Source organism: Anolis carolinensis, chromosome 5, assembly GCF_035594765.1.
Source record: "Anolis carolinensis isolate JA03-04 chromosome 5, rAnoCar3.1.pri, whole genome shotgun sequence".
NCBI lineage: Eukaryota > Metazoa > Chordata > Lepidosauria > Squamata > Dactyloidae > Anolis > Anolis carolinensis.
In genome coordinates this window covers 841,712-861,798 of record NC_085845.1, presented here as the reverse complement: position 1 = coordinate 861,798, position 20,087 = coordinate 841,712, and the positions used below count along the sequence as shown (strand labels likewise).

Below are 20,087 nucleotides of genomic sequence, written 5' to 3'. Positions count from 1 at the left end.
ATATTATTGATCTTGTTCTCCACAACATTATTATCTACAGCAGGGGTCCCCAAACTAAGGCGGGGGTGGGGGGCGCGGATGCAACCCTCCAAGGTCATTGACCTGGCCCCTGCTCTCAGTTTTAGACCTAGGCTCGCCCAAAGTCTGACATGACTTGAAGGCACACAACAACAACAACAATCCTACTTAACTTGACTATCTCATTGGCCAGAATCAGGCCCACACTTCCCATTGAAATCCTGATAGGTTTACTGTATGTTGGTTAAAATTGTTTTTATTTTTAAACATTGTATTGTCCTTTCATTTACTAATATTGTGCTATGGTAATAATGGAATATATTGTGTATACATATAATGTTGATACTAATATGATAATGTCATACAATATAATACTAATGATAATGAAACATAATAATATTAATTATACATTATATATCAAATGTAATATTACTAATAATATTACAGCATAGTGGTATAATACAATATAGTAAAATATAATGCTAATATTGTACTTTACCATTAATATAATATATTGTATGTACATACAACTTGTAAGCCGCTCTTGAGGTCCACTTCAGGGCGAGAGAGGGCAGGGTATAAATGTAGTAAATAAATAAATAAATAAATAAATAAATGTTATTGTTGTTGTTTTTTTTGAACCGGCCCTCTACTTTAAAAGTTTGAGGACCCCTGATCTACAGAGAGAAAAGGTAGAAATAGTATCGTTCCTTCTTTCCATGGGGGGCACCTCACCAAAGGAAAGACCCACAGAAATAATAATAATAATAATAATAATAATAATAATAATAATAATAACTCTGTTTATATCCCGCCACTCTCTCCCAAAGGGACTCGGGGCGGCTTACAAGACAGCACACACACATTAAGTGCTATAACACTTAAAATACAAGTCAAATATCTCAACATTAGTAACAACACAATATCAAAAAATTTTTATTATTTATTTGCCCCATTTATACCCCGCCTTTCTCACCCCGGAGGGGACACGCACAAAAGTAAAACCTAACTCAATGTAAATCAGATATTGAATAAAAACGCAGCAATAGCAATATAAGATGGTCAATACTAAATCCCAATATATGAAAATACTGTACATGAAATCAATATTCAAACATAAACAACACTCACAAAAGTAAAACCCAACTCAATTTAAATCAGATATTGAATAAAAACGCAGCAATAGCAATATAAGATGGTCAATACTAAATCCCAATATATGAAAATACTGTACATGAAATCAATATTCAAACATAAACAACACTCACAAAAGTAAAACCCAACTCAATTTAAATCAGATATTGAATAAAAACGCAGCAATAGCAATATAAGATGGTCAATACTAAATCCCAATATATGAAAATACTGTACATGAAATCAATATTCAAACATAAACAACACTCACAAAAGTAAAACCCAACTCAATTTAAATCAGGCATTCAATAAAAACAAAGCGATGGCAATATAAGATGGTCAATACTAAATCCCAATATATGAAAATACTGTACATGAAATCAATATTCAAACATAAACAACACTCACAAAAGTAAAACCCAACTCAATTTAAATCAGATATTGAATAAAAACGCAGCAATAGCAATATAAGATGGTCAATACTAAATCCCAATATATGAAAATACTGTACATGAAATCAATATTCAAACATAAACAACACTCACAAAAGTAAAACCCAACTCAATTTAAATCAGATATTGAATAAAAACGCAGCAATAGCAATATAAGATGGTCAATACTAAATCCCAATATATGAAAATACTGTACATGAAATCAATATTCAAACATAAACAACACTCACAAAAGTAAAACCCAACTCAATTTAAATCAGATATTGAATAAAAACGCAGCAATAGCAATATAAGATGGTCAATACTAAATCCCAATATATGAAAATACTGTACATGAAATCAATATTCAAACATAAACAACACTCACAAAAGTAAAACCCAACTCAATTTAAATCAGGCATTCAATAAAAACAAAGCGATGGCAATATAAGATGGTCAATACTAAATCCCAATATATGAAAATACTGTACATGAAATCAATATTCAAACATAAACAACACTCACAAAAGTAAAACCCAACTCAATTTAAATCAGGCATTCAATAAAAACAAAGCGATGGCAATATAAAAAGGGCAACACTAAATCCCAATACATGAAATTCGGACCATTTCTTTTGCAAAAGGGTTTTTCTTTAAAGTTATGGGAAGGCATCTCTCCTAAATTCGCCCCATTTTAAAGGGGGAAATCGGGCTTCGGGGCACTTTCCGGCCCTTTTCTGCCCCTTCCAGCTCAAAATGAAGGGAAGTCCGCGGAAATGCCGAAAATGGAGGGGCGGTTCTTCCTCTTCTTCCCCATTTTCCTTTCTCTTTTAAGAGTGTCTTCTGTGTTTCTTTTTATTAAAGGTATTTTTGCCTGTCTGGCTTCCTTCCTTCAGCCCTGGGCTCTGAGCAGAAGAAGGGGAGCCACACAGGAAAGGCTGGCATCGCATGGCTTCCTTTCCCAAAAGGCTTCGAGAACAGAACCTCCCAACTGAAGGGTCAAGGACGGCGAAGGAAAAGGCGAAAGGAGTCCAACGCTGCCCCGAAAGGGTCTCACTTCGCGGGATTGGGGCCCGCCAAGAGGCGGAGAGAGACCACCCCACCCTCGGCTCTCCAGGGGGAAGGAAGGCAAGAGCTCTGCCTTTACAACAACAGCAACAACAACAACATAAATAGCAGCGACAACAATAGTATAGTAATAATAGTAATAATAATAATAATAATGATAATTCTTTCTCATAGTAGCGAACAACAATAAATAAATAAATAGCAGCGACAACATTAGTGTAGTAGTAGTAATAATAATAATTCTTTCTCATAGTAGCGACAACAATAGTATAATAATAATAATAATAACAACAACAATAATAATAATGTGTTGTCGAAGGCTTTCATGGCCAGGATCACAGGGTTGTTGTGTGTCTTTCGGGCTGTGTGGCCATGTTCCAGAAGCATTCTCTCCTGACGTTTCGCCCACATCTATGGCAGGCATCCTCAGAGGTTGTGAGGATGCCTGCCATAGATGTGGGCGAAACGTCAGGAGAGAATGCTTCTGGAACATGGCCACACAGCCCGAAAGACACACAACAACCCAATAATAATAATAATAACGATCTGCCAACTGCAAAAGGCCACCCTACTGGGATCTGCACGCATCATCCGAAAATACATCACACAGTCCTAGACACTTGGGAAGTGTTCGACTTGTGGTTTTGTGATAAGAAATCAAGCATATCTATCTTGTTTGCTGTGTCATCCAATAATAATAATAATAATAATAATAATAATAATAATAATAATAATAATAATCACACAGTCCTAGACACTTGGGAAGTGTTCGACTTGTGATTTTGTGATACAAAATCCAGCATATCTATCTTGTTTGCTGTGTCATAATAATAATAATAATAATAATAATAATAATAATACATCACACAGTCCTAGACACTTGGGAAGTGTTCGACTTGTGATTTTGTGATACGAAATCCAGCATATCTATCTTGTTTGCTGTGTCATAATAATAATAATAATAATAATAATAATAATAATAATAATAATAATACATCACACAGTCCTAGACACTTGGGAAGTGTTCGACTTGTGATTTTGTGATACGAAATCCAGCATATCTATCTTGTTTGCTGTGTCATAATAATAATAATAATAATAATAATAATAATAATAATACATCACACAGTCCTAGACACTTGGGAAGTGTTCGACTTGTGATTTTGTGATACGAAATCCAGCATATCTATCTTGTTTGCTGTGTCATAATAATAATAATAATAATAATAATAATAATAATAATAATAATAATAATAATACATCACACAGTCCTAGACACTTGGGAAGTGTTCAACTTGTGGTTTTGTGATACGAAATCCAGCATATCTATCTTGTTTGCTGTGTCATCCAATAATAATAATAATAATAATAATAATAATAATAATAATAATAATAATAATAATAATAATTCTTTTTCGGCCTGGTCTCAAGGCTGGAGCGCGTGGCTCATAGTTAAAGGGCCCAGAGAGAAACACGGGGCCCTTCAAACATATATTGTAAAGAGAAGGCCCTAAGGGAAAGCACACGAAAATAATTCATGCCCATACAATGTAAATGTAAATGCGCTCTTTGGAATGGACGGGGTCAGCTGGGAAATCCAAGGGGTTTTTAATCCTGCCTTTCTGATCTTGCTTCCTCTTTTCTTTCTTTCTTTCTTTCTTTCTTTCTTTCTTTCTTTCTTTCTTTCTTTCTTTCTTTCTTTCTTTCTTTCTTTCTTCCTCCCTTTCAGTTGCTATAGAGCAGGGAAAGTGCGAACTTGGGCCCTCCCTCCAGGTGTTTTTGGACTACAACTCCCACCATTCCCAACAGCCTGGGGGGGGGGGGGCTTCCTTTTCTTTTCTTCCTTCCTTCCTCTTTCTTTCTTTCTTCTTTCTTTCTTTCTTTCTTTCTTTCTTTCTTTCTTTCTTTCTTTCTTTCTTCTCTCTTCCTTCCTTTCTTTTTCCTTCCTTCTTTTCCTTCCTTTTCTTTTTTCCTTCCTTTCTTTCTCTTTCTTTCTTTCTTCCTAACAACAACAACAACAACTTTATTTTATCCCGTCCTATCTCCCCAAGGGAACTCCTTCCTTCTTCTTTTCCTCCCTTCTCTTCCTTCCTCTCTCTCTTCTTCCTCCCTTGCTTCCTTCCTTCCCTTTCTTTCATTTTCCTTCCTTCCTTCTCTTCCTTCCTTCCTTCCTAATAATAATTATTATTATTATTTAAAAAAACCCCTTTATTTTATCTCCTCAAGGGGATTTTTTCTTTTCTTCCTTCCTTCCTTCCTTCCTTCCTTCCTTCCTTCCTTCCTTCCTTCCTTCCTTCCTTCCTTCCTTCCTTTCTTCCTAATAATAATAATAATACTTTATTTTTATCCCTCGCTATCTCCCAAAGGGGACTCCTTCCTTTTCTTTCTTTCTTTCTTTCTTTCTTTCTTTCTTTCTTTCTTTCTTTCTTTCTTTCTTTCTTTCTTCCTAATAATAATAATAATAATAATAATAATAATAATAAAAACTTTATTTTATCTCCACAAGGGGATTCCTTCCTTCCCTTTCTTTCTTTCTTTCTTTCTTTCTTTCTTTCTTTCTTTCTTTCTTTCTTTTCTTTCTTTCTTTTCTTTCTTTCTTATAATAATAATAATAATAATAATAATAATAATAATAATAATAATAATAACTTTATTTTATCTCCACAAGGGGATTCCTTCCTTCCCTTTCTTTCTTTCTTTCTTTCTTTCTTTTCTTTCTTTCTTATAATAATAATAATAATAATAATAATAATAATAATAATAATAATAATAATAATAATAACAACTTTATTTTATCTTCCCAAGGGGATTCCTTCCTTCCTTTTTTTCTTCCCTTCGTCCCTCCCTCTCTCTCTCTCTCTTCTTTCGTTCTTTCTCTCTTTCCTATTTTATTTATTTCTTTACTCTGTTTCTACCCCCACTTCTCTCTCTCTCTCTCTCTCTTTCATCCCGAAGGAGAGCGGCTCCCAGTTTTGCAAATACAAATACACAAACACGCATCACATTCAGCAGTGAAACAGAGAAATACAGTTCACATGGAAACGGTGAAAACACAGCCCCTGGCCCCGTCTTTCTTAGAAAGAAGGGTTCTCATGAACCTGGAAACAGTCAAAACTAGTCCAAACTCAGTCGACATTGGCCGCATTGGGGCTTTGCGCTCTCTGGGATGAACCTCCAAAACTCCCACACTATATTTGTTTGTTTGTTTGTTTTTACTGTATTTCTAGACCCCTTTTCTCACCCCTGGGGAGGGGGGATGGACTCAAAGCGGTTTGCAGCAAAATAATGGCAAAATTCAACACCAAACATACACGTGAAACCAAATCATACTATCTAAACCAGGGGTCCCCAAACTAAGGCCCGGGGGCCGGATGCGGCCCTCCAAGGTCATTTACCTGGCCCCTGCCCTCAGTTTTATAACATAATATTTTTATATCATTTTTAATAATATAATATATTGTATATACATATAATATTGATAATAATATGTTATACAATATAATACTAATAATAAAACCATATAATAATATTAATTATACGTTATATATTACATATAATATTACAGTATAGTGGTATAGTTCAATATAGTAATATATATTGCTAATATTGTGCTATGCTAATAATATAATATATTGTATGTAGATACAGCTGCTCTGAGTCCCTTTCGGGGTGAGAAGGGCAGGATAGAAATGTAATAAATAAATGTAGTAAATGAATAAATAAATAATTTTAGACTTAGGCTCGCCCAAAGTCTGAAATGACTTGAAGGCACAACAGCAACAATCCTAATTAACTTGACTATCTCATTGGCCAGAAGCAGGCCCACACTTCCCATTGAAATCCTGATAGGTTTATGTTGGTTACAATTGTTTTCATTTTTAAATATTGTATTGTTCTTTCATTGTTATTGTTGTTTTGCACTACAAATAAGACATGTGCAGTGTGCACAGAAATTTGTTCGTATTTTTTTTTTCCAAATGATCATTCGGCCCCTCCACAGTCTGAAGGATTGTGGACCGGCCCTCGGCTTAAAAAGTTTGAGGAGCCCTGATCTAAACAATAAAGATGCAACTCTGCATGAAAATAAACGAGGCCATTAAAACATACGATACAAACAATATCATAATAATATAATAATTTCATTTTTATACCCCGCCCCATCTCCCCGAAGGGACTCGGGGCGGCTTACACGGGGCCAAGCCCAGGCAACAGACAATATAAAAACACAACAATAAAACAAGTCAATCAACAATAAAAACAAGTCATAAAACAAATGAGGTCACATACAATAAACATACTATCATAAAATCCTGGGTTGGCTCCTAACAACACTTAGAAATTAATCATAAATAATAATAAAACTTAAAACAAATAATATAATATAATAATAAAACTTATAAATAATTAATAATAAAACATAAAATAAATAATAATAATAATAAATAAAATGTGTTATTTTTTAAAATGTTTTTAAAATAATAAAACATAAAAACATTCAATTGGTTTAAAAAAACACCACATAATAAACAACATCACAAGGCAAGATAATCAGTAGACTCCATCAAGGATTTAAATAAATTTAAACAGACATAGCATTCAAACGCCTAATGTAAACATGATCCAAAATATTATATTATTAAATATTATATTAATATTATGTTATAATAATATTATATTATTATCAATACCATACTGATTTCCAGTAATAATAACGTTTCTTAGAAAGAAGGAGAATTCTTATTTTTCACCGCCCATATCCTGTTGTGTTGTGCTCCTGCATGCAAGGGGGTGGGGGGAAATTTAAACTCAAAATCTAGTCAAAATACCGGATCGGAAGTCAACATCAATGTATAAATATTATTAACATGATGACAACAACAATGTCAGCGGCAACAAAAGCAACAACAGCAGCAACAGCAGCAGCAGCAACAACAACAACAACAACAACAACAAGGTTTATCCCAATCATGATGATTCTTAAGAAGAAGAGGGATTCCTGTCTTCTGCTCTTCTATATTTTGGAGCTCAAGGTGATTACGAAAATTTGGATTCAAACCCTAGCCAAAGTCCAGCTTCAGTTTGAGTTTAAGGGGAGGACCTCCAAAGCCCTACAACAGGCATGGGTCAACTTGGGCCCTCCCTCCAGGTGTTTTGGACTTGGGTCCAAGTTGGCCCATGCCTGGCATAGAGCCATAGCAGTGGAAGAAGTTGCCAATCTACGAGGGTTGAATGACAAGTAATGCCTCCACCTTCGTAACTCCTCAATAGATGGCAGTTCTGGTCTGTGGCAGGTCCTGGCTTGTTCAGGAGACTCTCCTCTACAGTTAGTTCCATTGGGCGGGAAGCCTTAGCATTGAACGGTTGTATTGTTAAAGTGCGAAGTACGTAGATACGACTTAAGCCATGTGCAGTCACTGAATTCTTGACAGCAGAAGGTGTCACCCCAAAGGAGATTCATCCGAGAATGCAAGAATTATTGAGAATGTTACAGATCATGAAAGAAGACCTGTGGGGACATCATTATTCTTCTGATGAAGACGTTGAGAGAACGGTGAGACGCTGGTTGCGGAAACAACCAATTACAACACTTAAAAAAAAAACAAAAAAAAACATATAGTTAAAGTCCATTCATCCAATCACTGGGCAGGATCACTGGGTTTCAGTGAGTCTTTCGCCTGTATGGCTATGTTCCAGAAGCATTCTCTCCTGACGTTTCGCCCACATCTGTGGCAGGCATCCTTAGAGGTTGTCTGAGAGAAAAGTCAGGAGAGAAAGCTTCTGGAACATGGCCATACAGCCCGAAAGACTCACTGAAACCTCCTTGCTTGCAAAAGGCTCTCCCTGGACTTGTTCTCCAATTCTTCTGTATCTTTATAACTTTCTCTCCAACAGCAACTCTTATAATAATAATAATAATAGTAATAATAATAATAATAATAATAATAATAATAATAATAATAATATACTTCATTTCTATTCCGCCCTCTTTATAATAATATAATATAATAATAATAATGATGACAACTTTATTCTTATATCCCGCCCCATCTCCGAGAAGGGACTCGAGGCACTCACATGGGGACCAAGCCTAGCAATACACAATAAATACAATCACATACATTTAAAACCTATAAACATAAAATCATAGAACATATAATACATTAAAACATACTCAAGCAATAGCTACTCAGGGAGTCAGGGCGGATTCCAACAAGCAACACAACGCATACATTCAATGCCTTCATAAAACAGATAAATTTTGGCATAAGTTCCCAACCATTAAACTTAATCAGTGAATTGAGTAATAACATCAATAACCTAAACCAATACAGTCAGAAAGAACCAGACAACGATTATATAGTGACCTAAAATCTAAATAAAAGTTCACAGTAACTCTTCATCAACACAACTCCTTCAACACCAGCCTTCAACAACAGAGAAGGTTTTTTTTTTTAAACCGGCTGATAGTAAATAATATTAGAGGAGGGCGGGATGGAGAAGCTGCCCTGCTGGGGCGCATCTGCACCGGACAATTAAGGCAGTTCTGCGCCACTTTCATTGCCTTGGCTCAATGCTATGGGATCCTGGGAGGGAGCTGTAATTTGACGAGGTTTTAAAACACCACGTAGTGGAAACGTTAAAACGCGAGTAAATTAAATTCCTATTTAAAAATAATAATACTGGTGGAAAATCCGGGTTTTTTAAAAAACGCGGATAAAGCAAAACCTCCTCTCTTTGGGCCCTTGCACACAGCCCTATACCCCGGAACCTCAAGGCAGGAAATCCCACAATATCTGAGTCCACACTGCCTTATATTCCAGCCCAAAGCAGAACATGTGGGGTTTTCTGCCTTGATATTCTGGGCTATAGGGCTGTGCTCTGCTTCCCTTCCCTTCCTTTTCCCCTTTCTGCCTTTCCTTCTTTGTCCTGTTAAATAATCGGGTAAGGTCACACACTCTCAGCCTCAGGGGGAGGCAAAGGCAAGCCCAAGGTGAGCGAACCCTGGCAAGGAAACCCTGAGAGGAGAAGCTATTATTATTATAATATGTCGGAAGAGACAGAACAACAATACATCATAGAATTAGAGAGTGGGAGGAGACCACAAAGGTCACCCAATACAGCACCCTGTCATGCTATGGGTGTTGTTGTTGTTGTTGTTGTTGTTGTTGTTGTTGTTGTTATCAACACAACGACGTTGTATGGCACAGCAAACAAGATAGATATGCTGGATTTCGTTTCGCAAAACCACAAGTCGAACACTTCCCAAGTGTCTAGGACTGTGTGATGTATTTTCTGATGATGCGTGCAGATCCCAGCAGGGTGGCCTTTTGCAGTTGGCAGATGGTGATTTTGTCAATGTCTATTGTTTCCAAATGCCGGCTGAGATCTTTTGGCACGGCACCCAGTGTGCCCATCACCACCGGGACCACCTGCACTGGTTTCTGCCAGAGTCTTTGCAGTTCAATCTTGAGGTCCTGAGAGCGGCTGAGGTTTTCCTGTTGTTTTTCGTCAATGCGACTGTCACCTGGGATGGCAACATCAATGATCCAAACCTTGTTCTTTTCCACAACTGTGATGTCTGGTGTGTTGTGTTCCAGAACTTTGTCAGTCTGGATTCAGAAGTCCCATAGTATCTTTGCGTGTTCATTCTCCAATACTTTTGCAGGTTTGTGATTCCACCAGTTCTTTGCTGCTGGGAGGTGGTACTCGAGGCATAAGTTCCAATGAATCATTTGGGCCACATAGTTGTGCCTCTGTTTGTAGTCTGTCTGTGCGATTTTCTTACAGCAGCTGAGGATATGATCAATGGTTTTGTCGGTTTCCTTGCACAGTCTGCATTTTGTTGTTGTTGTTGTTGTTGTTGTTATTATTATTATTATTATTATTATTATTATTATTATTATTATTATATACACAACAAAATGAGTCCACAGCAAACAAGATCCCTATGGGTTTCAGTGAGTCTCTAATTACTTTATTATTATTATTATTATTATTATTATTATTATTATTATTATTATTATCATAAGAGTTGCTGTTGGAGAGAAAGTTGTAAAGATACAGAAGAATTGGAGAACAAGTCCAGGAAGAGCCTTTTGCAAGCAAGGAGGTTTCAGTGAGTCTCTCGGGCTGTATGGCCATGTTCCAGAAGCTTTCTCTCCTGACGTTTCTCTCAGACAACCTCTGAGGATGCCTGCCACAGATGTGGGCGAAACGTCAGGAGGGAATGCTTCTGGAACAGAGCTATACAGCCCGAAAGACTCGCAGCAGATTCCGGCTAGGAAAGCCTTCGACAATCCAAGATCCCTCTGCTGGCTGTTGTATTGGATCACAGGTGGGACACTTCCCAAGTGTCTAGGTCTGCGTGATGTGCAGTATTGGCAATTAATGCGCGTAGATCCTATTTAAAATCCTGTAATGTGGGATATACCTAACACGCACACATACAGATCTATAGCTATCAATATCTATACAGTATATTTATATATAGAGACTAGCTGTGCCCGGCCAGGTGTTGCTGTGGCTTATGGGAATTCTTTGTTGACCAGGTGGAATAGCAGTGAATAGCTTTGCAGCCTCAAAGCCTGGCCGTTTTCTGGATTAAAAAAATTCTGGGTAAAAAATTAAATAATGTCATAACCTGCCACTTGATCTACATCTAACCTAGCCGACATTAGACATAAATTATATATATATATATATATAAAGCTAACATTCATTTAAAACAATTATTAAAATATGATGCAGCCAATCATATTATTAAATCAATCATATTATCATATTATCAGCACTTTTAATCTTGTACCCATTACTCTGGCCCGGCCCAGTTCTATTGTGTTTTAGCGTATTGTTATTGCTTGTGGTTTATACTGTTTTAATTGTTTTTAATTTGCTTTTTGTTTTGTATTGTTATATTGTGTGTTGAGGCCTTGGCCTTTGTAAGCCGCATCGAGTCCTTCGGGAGATGCTAGCGGGGTACAATCCTCGATGGATTGTCACCTTGCCGTGGTGAGGGGGCTTGCGTGTTCCGATGAACCTGTGGGCACTGGAGTGATGCACTCCCAGGAGTGGCCGCAGGGGAGGTTCCAGACCAAGCACAATCCGAAGACCCAAAGACCTCAACGGCGGAGCAGGCGGAGGATAACATGGTACATGTTACAACGGCTGTGAAGGCGGAAGAAGGCTGCAACAGACTGAGAAGCCACTGTCGTTGTGTTAACCACACCACTGCTGGAACCTCACTCTGTGAAGACTGTGTGTTGACCGGCCGTGCACCGACCTCCACACATTAAAAAAAATCACGCACAGGCGTCTTCCAACAAAAATAAAAACAAACCTACAAAAGTCCCATGGCGATCAGCGAGTGGCGACGGGGGCAGGACTGTGAAATCTGGAAGCCCCTAGTCACAGACTGGCACATGGGCGGTGGATATGGACTCAGTCGTTCTACCTCAAGGACCGAGGCAGTTGAGTAGTCCGGCAGCTGTATCCATGACTGAGCAGCCCTTTTTAGGATCCGCTCTGCTCACCCCACACGGGGAAGGGGCTAGAAAAGGTGCCCTAAACATAGTCTGCCTCTCCTACCCTGACTGGACTGCCGCGTCCAGAGGGGTCACCACTCTGCGGCCAAAAAAGAAAAATGAACTTTGGAACATGGAACGTACGGACATTGTTAGATAACACTGACAGCGAGCGCCCCGAACGCAGGACTGCTCTCATTGCAAGAGAGCTGGGACGCTTCAAGATCGACATAGCAGCCCTTCAGGAGACCCGGAGAGCAGGAGAGGGGCAGCTGAAGGAAGAAAAGGGAGGCTACACCTTCTTCTGGAAGGGACTACCTGAAGAAGAGCGAAGAAGAATACACGGAGTTGGCTTTGCTATCAGAAACGACCTGGTGAAGCACCTGACTGAAGCACCCACTGGCATCAACGAACGACTTTCAACCCTCCGAATTAACCTTGCCAAAAACCAACAGGCAACCATCATATGCGCCTATGCACCAACTCTAGATGCTGACGAAGACATCAAGGAAAAATTTTACTGTCAGCTGGATACCATCCTATCGGAGATACCTAAGGAGGACAAAATCATCCTCCTGGGGGACTTTAACGCAAGAGTCGGAAGGGACTCTGACCTGTGGCCAGGGATCATAGGAAAAGACGGGGTCGGAAACAGCAACTCGAATGGCATCTTGCTTCTCACCAAATGCGGAGAGCACAACCTTGTCATCACCAACACGCTCTTCCGCCAGAAAAACAAGCTCAAGACATCATGGAAGCACCCTCGGTCAAAGCATTGGCACCTCCTGGACTATGTTATCACACGTGCCAGAGACCGCCGCGATGTGCTTCTCACAAGAGCCATGACAGGTACTGATGACTGCTGGACAGACCACAGGCTAATCCGATCCACGATGGCTATCAAGATCGTCCCCAAACGCAGACTCCAAGGAAGGAAAACAAGGCGAAAAATGAACACCCAAGCCCTTCAGGTGCCCTCCAAACGAGCCCTTCTCCAAACAACACTCAAAGATCATCTACCCACAGAACACCCCGAAAATGTTGAGGAACATTGGAACAAACTGAAGACCTCCATCATCACAGCCTGCGAAGAAAGCATTGGATACCTAACTAAGAAACATCAAGACTGGTTTGATGATAACGACAAAGAGATCCAACAGCTGATTGATAACAAAAGGAAAGCCTTCCAAACATGGCAGAGAGACACCAACTGTGCTGCCAAGAAAAAGATCTATGCCAGTGCAAAAGCCGAGGTCCAAAGAAGGACCAGAGAACTCAAGAACATCTGGTGGACAAAGAAGGCTGAAGAAATCCAACACCTTGCAGATACCCATGACGCTCAGGGATTTTTCAAAGCCACAAAGATCATTTATGGACCAAGAAACCATGGCATACAGCCCCTACGCTCATCAGATGGAACCAAAATTCTGAAGGACAAAACATCAATTGCACTACGTTGGAAAGAGCACTACCAGAACCTGCTGAATCGCAGCTCCAATGTGGCCGAAGAGACCCTCTCACAAATCCCGCAACAACAAACCAGGGATGAGCTTGCAGCACTGCCTAGTTTGGAAGAAGTCAGCAATGCCATCAGCCAACAAAAAAACAACAAAGCTAGCGGACCTGATGGGATTCCCGCTGAAATCTTCAAAGAGGGTGGACCTGAGCTGATGCAACAACTCCACCAGCTTATTGAAAAGGTGTGGATGACCGAGAAAATCCCAGCAGACTTCAAGGATGCCACCATCATCACCCTTTTCAAGAAAGGGGACAGAACAGACTGCGGGAACTATCGTGGTATCTCCCTTCTAACCTCCGCCGGGAAAATCCTCGCAAGAATCCTTGCAAACCGCCTTCTCCCTGTCTCAGAAGACACCCTCCCAGAATCCCAGAATGGCTTCCGCCCCTCCAGAGGAACAGTGGACATGATCTTCACTGCTCGACAGCTCCAAGAAAAATGCAGGGAACAAAACCAACCTCTGTACATGGCATTCATTGACCTTGCAAAGGCATTCGACACAGTGAATCGCAGCGCTCTCTGGACCATCCTCCAAAAAATCGGGTGCCCTGACAAATTTGTGAACATCCTGCGGCTCCTCCATGATGACATGATGGCAACAGTCTTGGACAGCAACGGCTCCCAAAGTGACCCATTTAAGGTTGAATCAGGTGTCAAGCAGGGATGTGTTATTGCCCCCACCTTATTTTCCATCTTCATCGCTATGATACTTCACCTTGTTGATGGGAAGCTTCCCACCGGAGTGGAAATCATCTATCGGACAGATGGCAAGCTATTTAACCTCAGCAGACTGAGAGCCAAAACCAAGGTCACCACAACATCTGTTATAGAACTCCAATATGCTGATGACAACGTAGTCTGTGCGCATTCAGAAGAAGACCTACAAGCCACTCTAAACACCTTCGCAGAAGCATACGAGAAGCTCGGCCTCTCACTGAACATCGAGAAAACCAAAGTGCTCTTCCAACAGGTACCAGCTCATCCCTCTGCAAAGCCAGGAATACAGCTTAACGGTGCAACATTAGAAAATGTTGACCATTTCCGCTACCTTGGTAGCCACCTCTCCACAAAAGTCAACATCGACACTGAAATACAACACCGCCTGAGCTCTGCGAGTGCAGCATTTTTCCGTATGAAGCAGAGAGTGTTCGATGACCGGGACATCCGTAGAGAGACCAAGGTGCTTGTTTATAAAGCCATTGTCCTCCCAACCCTGCTCTATGCCTGCGAAACGTGGACTGTGTACAGACGTCACACCAAACTCCTGGAGCGTTTCCATCAGCGTTGTCTCAGGAAAATCCTGCAAATCTCTTGGGAAGACAGGCGGACAAATGTCAGCGTGCTTGAGGAAGCAAAGACCACCAGCATTGAAGCGATGCTCTTACGCCATCAACTCCGTTGGACTGGCCACGTTGTCCGAATGCCCGATCACCGTCTCCCAAAGCAGCTCCTCTACTCTGAACTCAAGAATGGGAAACGGAATGTTGGAGGGCAGGAAAAGAGATTTAAAGATGGGCTCAAAGCCAACCTTAAAAACTGTGGCATAGACACTGAGAACTGGGAAGCCCTGGCCCTTGAGCGCTCTAATTGGAGGTCAGCTGTGACCAGCAGTGCTGCGGAGTTTGAAGAGGCACGAACGGAGGGCTTAAGGGAGAAACGTGCCAAGAGGAAGGAGCGTCAAGCTAACCCCGACCGGGACCGCCTTCCACCTGGAAACCGATGTCCTCACTGCGGGAGAATATGCGGGTCAAGAATCGGTCTCTTCAGTCACCTAAGAACACACGCCCAAGATACCAAGGTTGGAAGACCATCGTCCTCGAACGTCGAGGGATCGCCTAAGTAAGTAAGTAAAGACAAATAAAGTTTAATAATAATAATAATAATAATAATAATAATAATAATAATAATAATAATAATAATAATTAAAATATTATGGAGCCAAATCCATGGGGTTGCCTTGGGTCCCCTTTTGAAGGAGCGAATACAAAGCTGCATCCAGTCCACAAAGTGAGATGATGATGATTGGTGATGATGATGTTTATTGTGATGTTTATTTGCACCCCGCTTTTTCTCTCCACTGGGATACTGGTAAGGATGGAGTCCATGCCTGGATGCCTTCCTGCCTGCCTTCCTCCTGCGCCTGCGCACTAGGGCGCTTCTCTCCCTCCTCTCAAGGGCTTCCCTTGTTGGTAAACAGGCGCTCAAAGGGGCCTTTCATCCGCGCGAACAAGGCGCGCCTGTGTGGACAGATGTCCCGCGATCAACCGGCACCTGGCCCCAGAAGCGCCCCAAGCCCACACTGAGGACAATCATGCGGGGAGGCGGCCGGGGACCCCTTGCTGGAGCCGGGCGGGGGGGGGGGGGTGCAGATTGCAGGGAAGGCTCCAAACTTGGGGAACTATACGCCCCAGGATCCCAGGATGCACCCCACGCTCCTTATAGGGGAGCTGTCTCCGGTAGTGGACCACCCACTCATCCAGAAACAGCTCCTTCCTCACAAGCTCTGAGGATGCCTGCCATAGATGTGGGTGAAACGTCAGGAGAGAATGCTTCTGGAACATGGCCATACATCCCAGAAACACACACAACAACCCACTTCAATGTGTTGTCCAAGGCTTTCATGGCCGGGATCACAGGGTTGTTGTATGTTTCCGGACTGTCTAGCCATGTACCAGAGGTATTCTCTCCTGACGTTTGGCCCACATCTATGGCAGGCATTCTCAGAGCTGGTGAGGTTAGCTGGAAACTATGGACATGTTGTAGAAGCATTCTCTCCTGACGTTTCGCCCACATCTATGGCAGGCATCCTCAGAGGATGTGAGGTCAGTTGGAAACTATGACCATATTGCAGAAGCATTCTCTCCTGACGTTTCGCCCACATCTATGGCAGGCATCCTCAGAGGATGTGAGGTCAGTTGGAAACTATGGCCATATTGCAGAAGCATTCTCTCCTGACGTTTCGCCCACATCTATGGCAGGCATCCTCAGAGGATGTGAGGTCAGTTGGAAACTATGGCCATATTGCAGAAGCATTCTCTCCTGACGTTTGACCCACATCTATGGCAGGCATCCTCAGAGGTTGTGAGGTCAGTTGGAAACTATGGCCATGTTGCAGAAGCATTCTCTCCTGACGTTTCGCCCACATCTATGGCAGGCATCCTCAGAGGTTGTGAGGTCAGTTGGAAACTATGGCCATGTTGCAGAAGCATTCTCTCCTGACGTTTCGCCCACATCTATGGCAGGCATCCTCAGAGGTTGTGAGGTCAGTTGGAAACTATGGCCATGTTGCAGAAGCATTCTCTCCTGACGTTTCGCCCACATCTATGGCAGGCATCCTCAGAGGATGTGAGGTCAGTTGGAAACTATGGCCATATTGCAGAAGCATTCTCTCCTGACGTTTGACCCACATCTATGGCAGGCATCCTCAGAGGTTGTGAGGTCAGTTGGAAACTATGGCCATGTTGCAGAAGCATTCTCTCCTGACGTTTCGCCCACATCTATGGCAGGCATCCTCAGAGGTTGTGAGGTCAGTTGGAAACGATGGCCATGTGGCAGAAGCATTCTCTCCTGACGTTTCTAAGCAAGGAAGGTTTATATATATATTTGTGGAAGTTCCTGGGTGGGTGGGGGGACTTCTGTCTGTTGGAGGCCAGTGTGAATGTTGTAATTAATCACCTTAATTAGTATTGAATAGTTTCATCTCCTGGTTTCTTCCTGCCTGGGGGCATCCTTTGTTCAGAGTCGTTAGCTGCCCCTGATTGTTTCCTGTCTGGAATTCTTCTGTTTCTGAGTGTTGTTCCTTATATACTGTTCTGATTTTTGAGTTTTTTTAAATACTGGTAGCCAGATTTTGTTCATTTTCATGGTTTCCTCCCTTTTGTTGAAGTTGTCCACACGCTTGTGGATTTAAATGGCTTCTCTCTACAGACCCACTAAGAAAATCCAACAAATGCTACATTCAGCGAAGGACAAGAGGGATCCTCTCCCCTGGGCAGGAGTCTACCGTACACCATGCAGTTGTGGACAAGTCTACAGAGGGACCACCAAATGCAGCAGCATTGCCCAAACACGAGTCAAAGAACTTGAGAGGCAAGGCAGAGTCACTCAGCCAGAGAAGTCAGCCAGAGCAGAGCACTTGAGGAACCAACCTGGACACAGGATATTATTATTGGAGAACACAGAAATACTGGATCACTTTCACAAACACCATGTCAGGCTACACAGAGAAGCCACTGAAATCCACAAGAAGCACGTGGACAACTTCAACAGATGTGGGTGAAACTACTTATACTTCTGGAACATGGCCATACAGCCCAGAAAACATACAACAAACCAACAATTCCTTCCTTCCTCTTGCAGGCTTTGCCAAGCAGGCACCACCACAGATGACAAGCAAAGGGAACATGTATTTGGTCGCACACATTGATTGGAACCTCCAGAGCTGGAGATGCTCTGATCCCTCTGTGAGAAAGCCTCCCAAGAAGACCTGACCTCTTCTTCTCCATCTCTACTCTGGCTTTCTAACAAAACAAAAAGCCCCTTATTCTGGAATCTCTTTTTATCTGAGCCACTGCTGGATGTGAGAAGCTGCAAACCTGTGAGGCCTTGCTTCTTTCTGTCTTGAGGCATTCATTGGGTGTTTGCCTCTTGGTTTTGTGTTTGTTAGAATCCGCCCTGAGTCCCCCTGGGGAGATAGATAGGGTGGAATACAAATAAGGTTTTCCTATTATTATTATTATTATTATTATTATTATTATTATTATTATTATTATTATGACACAGCAAACAAGATAGACATGCTGCATTTCATATCACAAAATCACAAGTCGAACACTTCCCAAGTGTCTAGGACTGTGTGATGTATTTTCGGATGATGCACGCAGATCCCAGTCGGGTGGCCTTTTGCAGTTGGCAGATCGTAATTTTGTCAATGTCTATTGTTTCCAAATGCCGGCTGAGATCTTTTGGCACGGCACCCAGTGTGCCCATCACCACCGGGACCACCTGCACTGGTTTCTGCCAGAGTCTTTGAAGTTCAATCTTGAGGTCCTGAGAGCGGCTGAGTTTTTCCTGTTGTTTTTCGTCAATGCGACTGTCACCTGGGATGGCAACATCAATGATCCAAATCTTGTTCTTTTCCACAACTGTGATGTCTGGTGTGTTGTGTTCCAGAACTTTGTCAGTCTGGATTCGGAAGTCCCACAGTATCTTTGCGTGCTCATTTTCCAATACTTTTGCAGGTTTGTGATCCCACCAGTTCTTTTCTGCTGGGAGGTGGTACTTGAGGCATAAGTTCCAATGAATCATTTGGGCCACGTAGTTGTGCCTCTGTTTGTAGTCTGTCTGTGCGATTTTCTTACAGCAGCTGAGGATATGATCAATGGTTTCGTCGGTTTCCTTGCACAGTCTGCATTTTGGGTCATCAGCTGATTTTTCGATCTTGGCCTGAATGGCCTTTATTCTGATGTCTTGCTCCTGGGCTGCAAGGATCAGGCCTTCTGTCTCCTTCTTCAGGGTCCCATTCGTGAGCCAGAGCCAGGTCTTCTATTATTATTATTATTATTATTATTATTATTATTATTATTATTATTAATTGCCTTTGTCCTGATGTCTTGCTCCTGGGCTGCAAGGATCAGGCCTTCTGTCTCCTTCTTCAGGGTCCCATTCGTGAGCCAGAGCCAGGTCTTCTATTATTATTATTATTATTATTATTATTATTATTATTATTATTATTAATTGCCTTTGTCCTGATGTCTTGCTCCTGGGCTGCAAGGATCAGGCCTTCTGTCTCCTTCTTCAGGGTCCCATTCGTGAGCCAGAGCCAGGTCTTCTATTATTATTATTATTATTATTATTATTATTATTAATTGCCTTTGCCCTGATGTCTTGCTCCTGGGCTGCAAGGATCAGGCCTTCTGTCTCCTTCTTCAGGGTCCCATTCGTGAGCCAGAGCCAGGTCTTCTATTATTATTATTATTATTATTATTATTATTATTATTATTATTATTAATTGCCTTTGTCCTGATGTCTTGCTCCTGGGCTGCAAGGATCAGGCCTTCTGTCTCCTTCTTCAGGGTCCCATTCGTGAGCCAGAGCCAGGTCTTCTATTATTATTATTATTATTATTATTATTATTATTAATTGCCTTTGCCCTGATGTCTTGCTCCTGGGCTGCAAGGATCAGGCCTTCTGTCTCCTTCTTCAGGGTCCCATTCGTGAGCCAGAGCCAGGTCTTCTATTATTATTATTATTATTATTATTATTATTATTAATTGCCTTTGTCCTGATGTCTTGCTCCTGGGCTGCAAGGATCAGGCCTTCTGTCTCCTTCTTCAGGGTCCCATTCATGAGCCAGAGCCAGGTCTTCTATTATTATTATTATTATTATTATTATTAA

General features: G+C 41.3%; 1 long non-coding RNA gene across 1 annotated transcript in view; it reads right to left on the bottom strand.

Annotated features, from left to right (window-relative positions):
* Nucleotides 1-938: 938 nt before the first annotated feature.
* The window catches only part of LOC134299289 (uncharacterized), a 36,695-nt gene continuing 17,546 nt past the window's right edge, over nt 939-20,087 (bottom strand). Inside the window, exon 2 of the long non-coding RNA XR_010006474.1 lies at nt 939-8,237. This is a non-coding gene — a long non-coding RNA (uncharacterized LOC134299289). The remainder of the gene's footprint in view (nt 8,238-20,087) is intronic.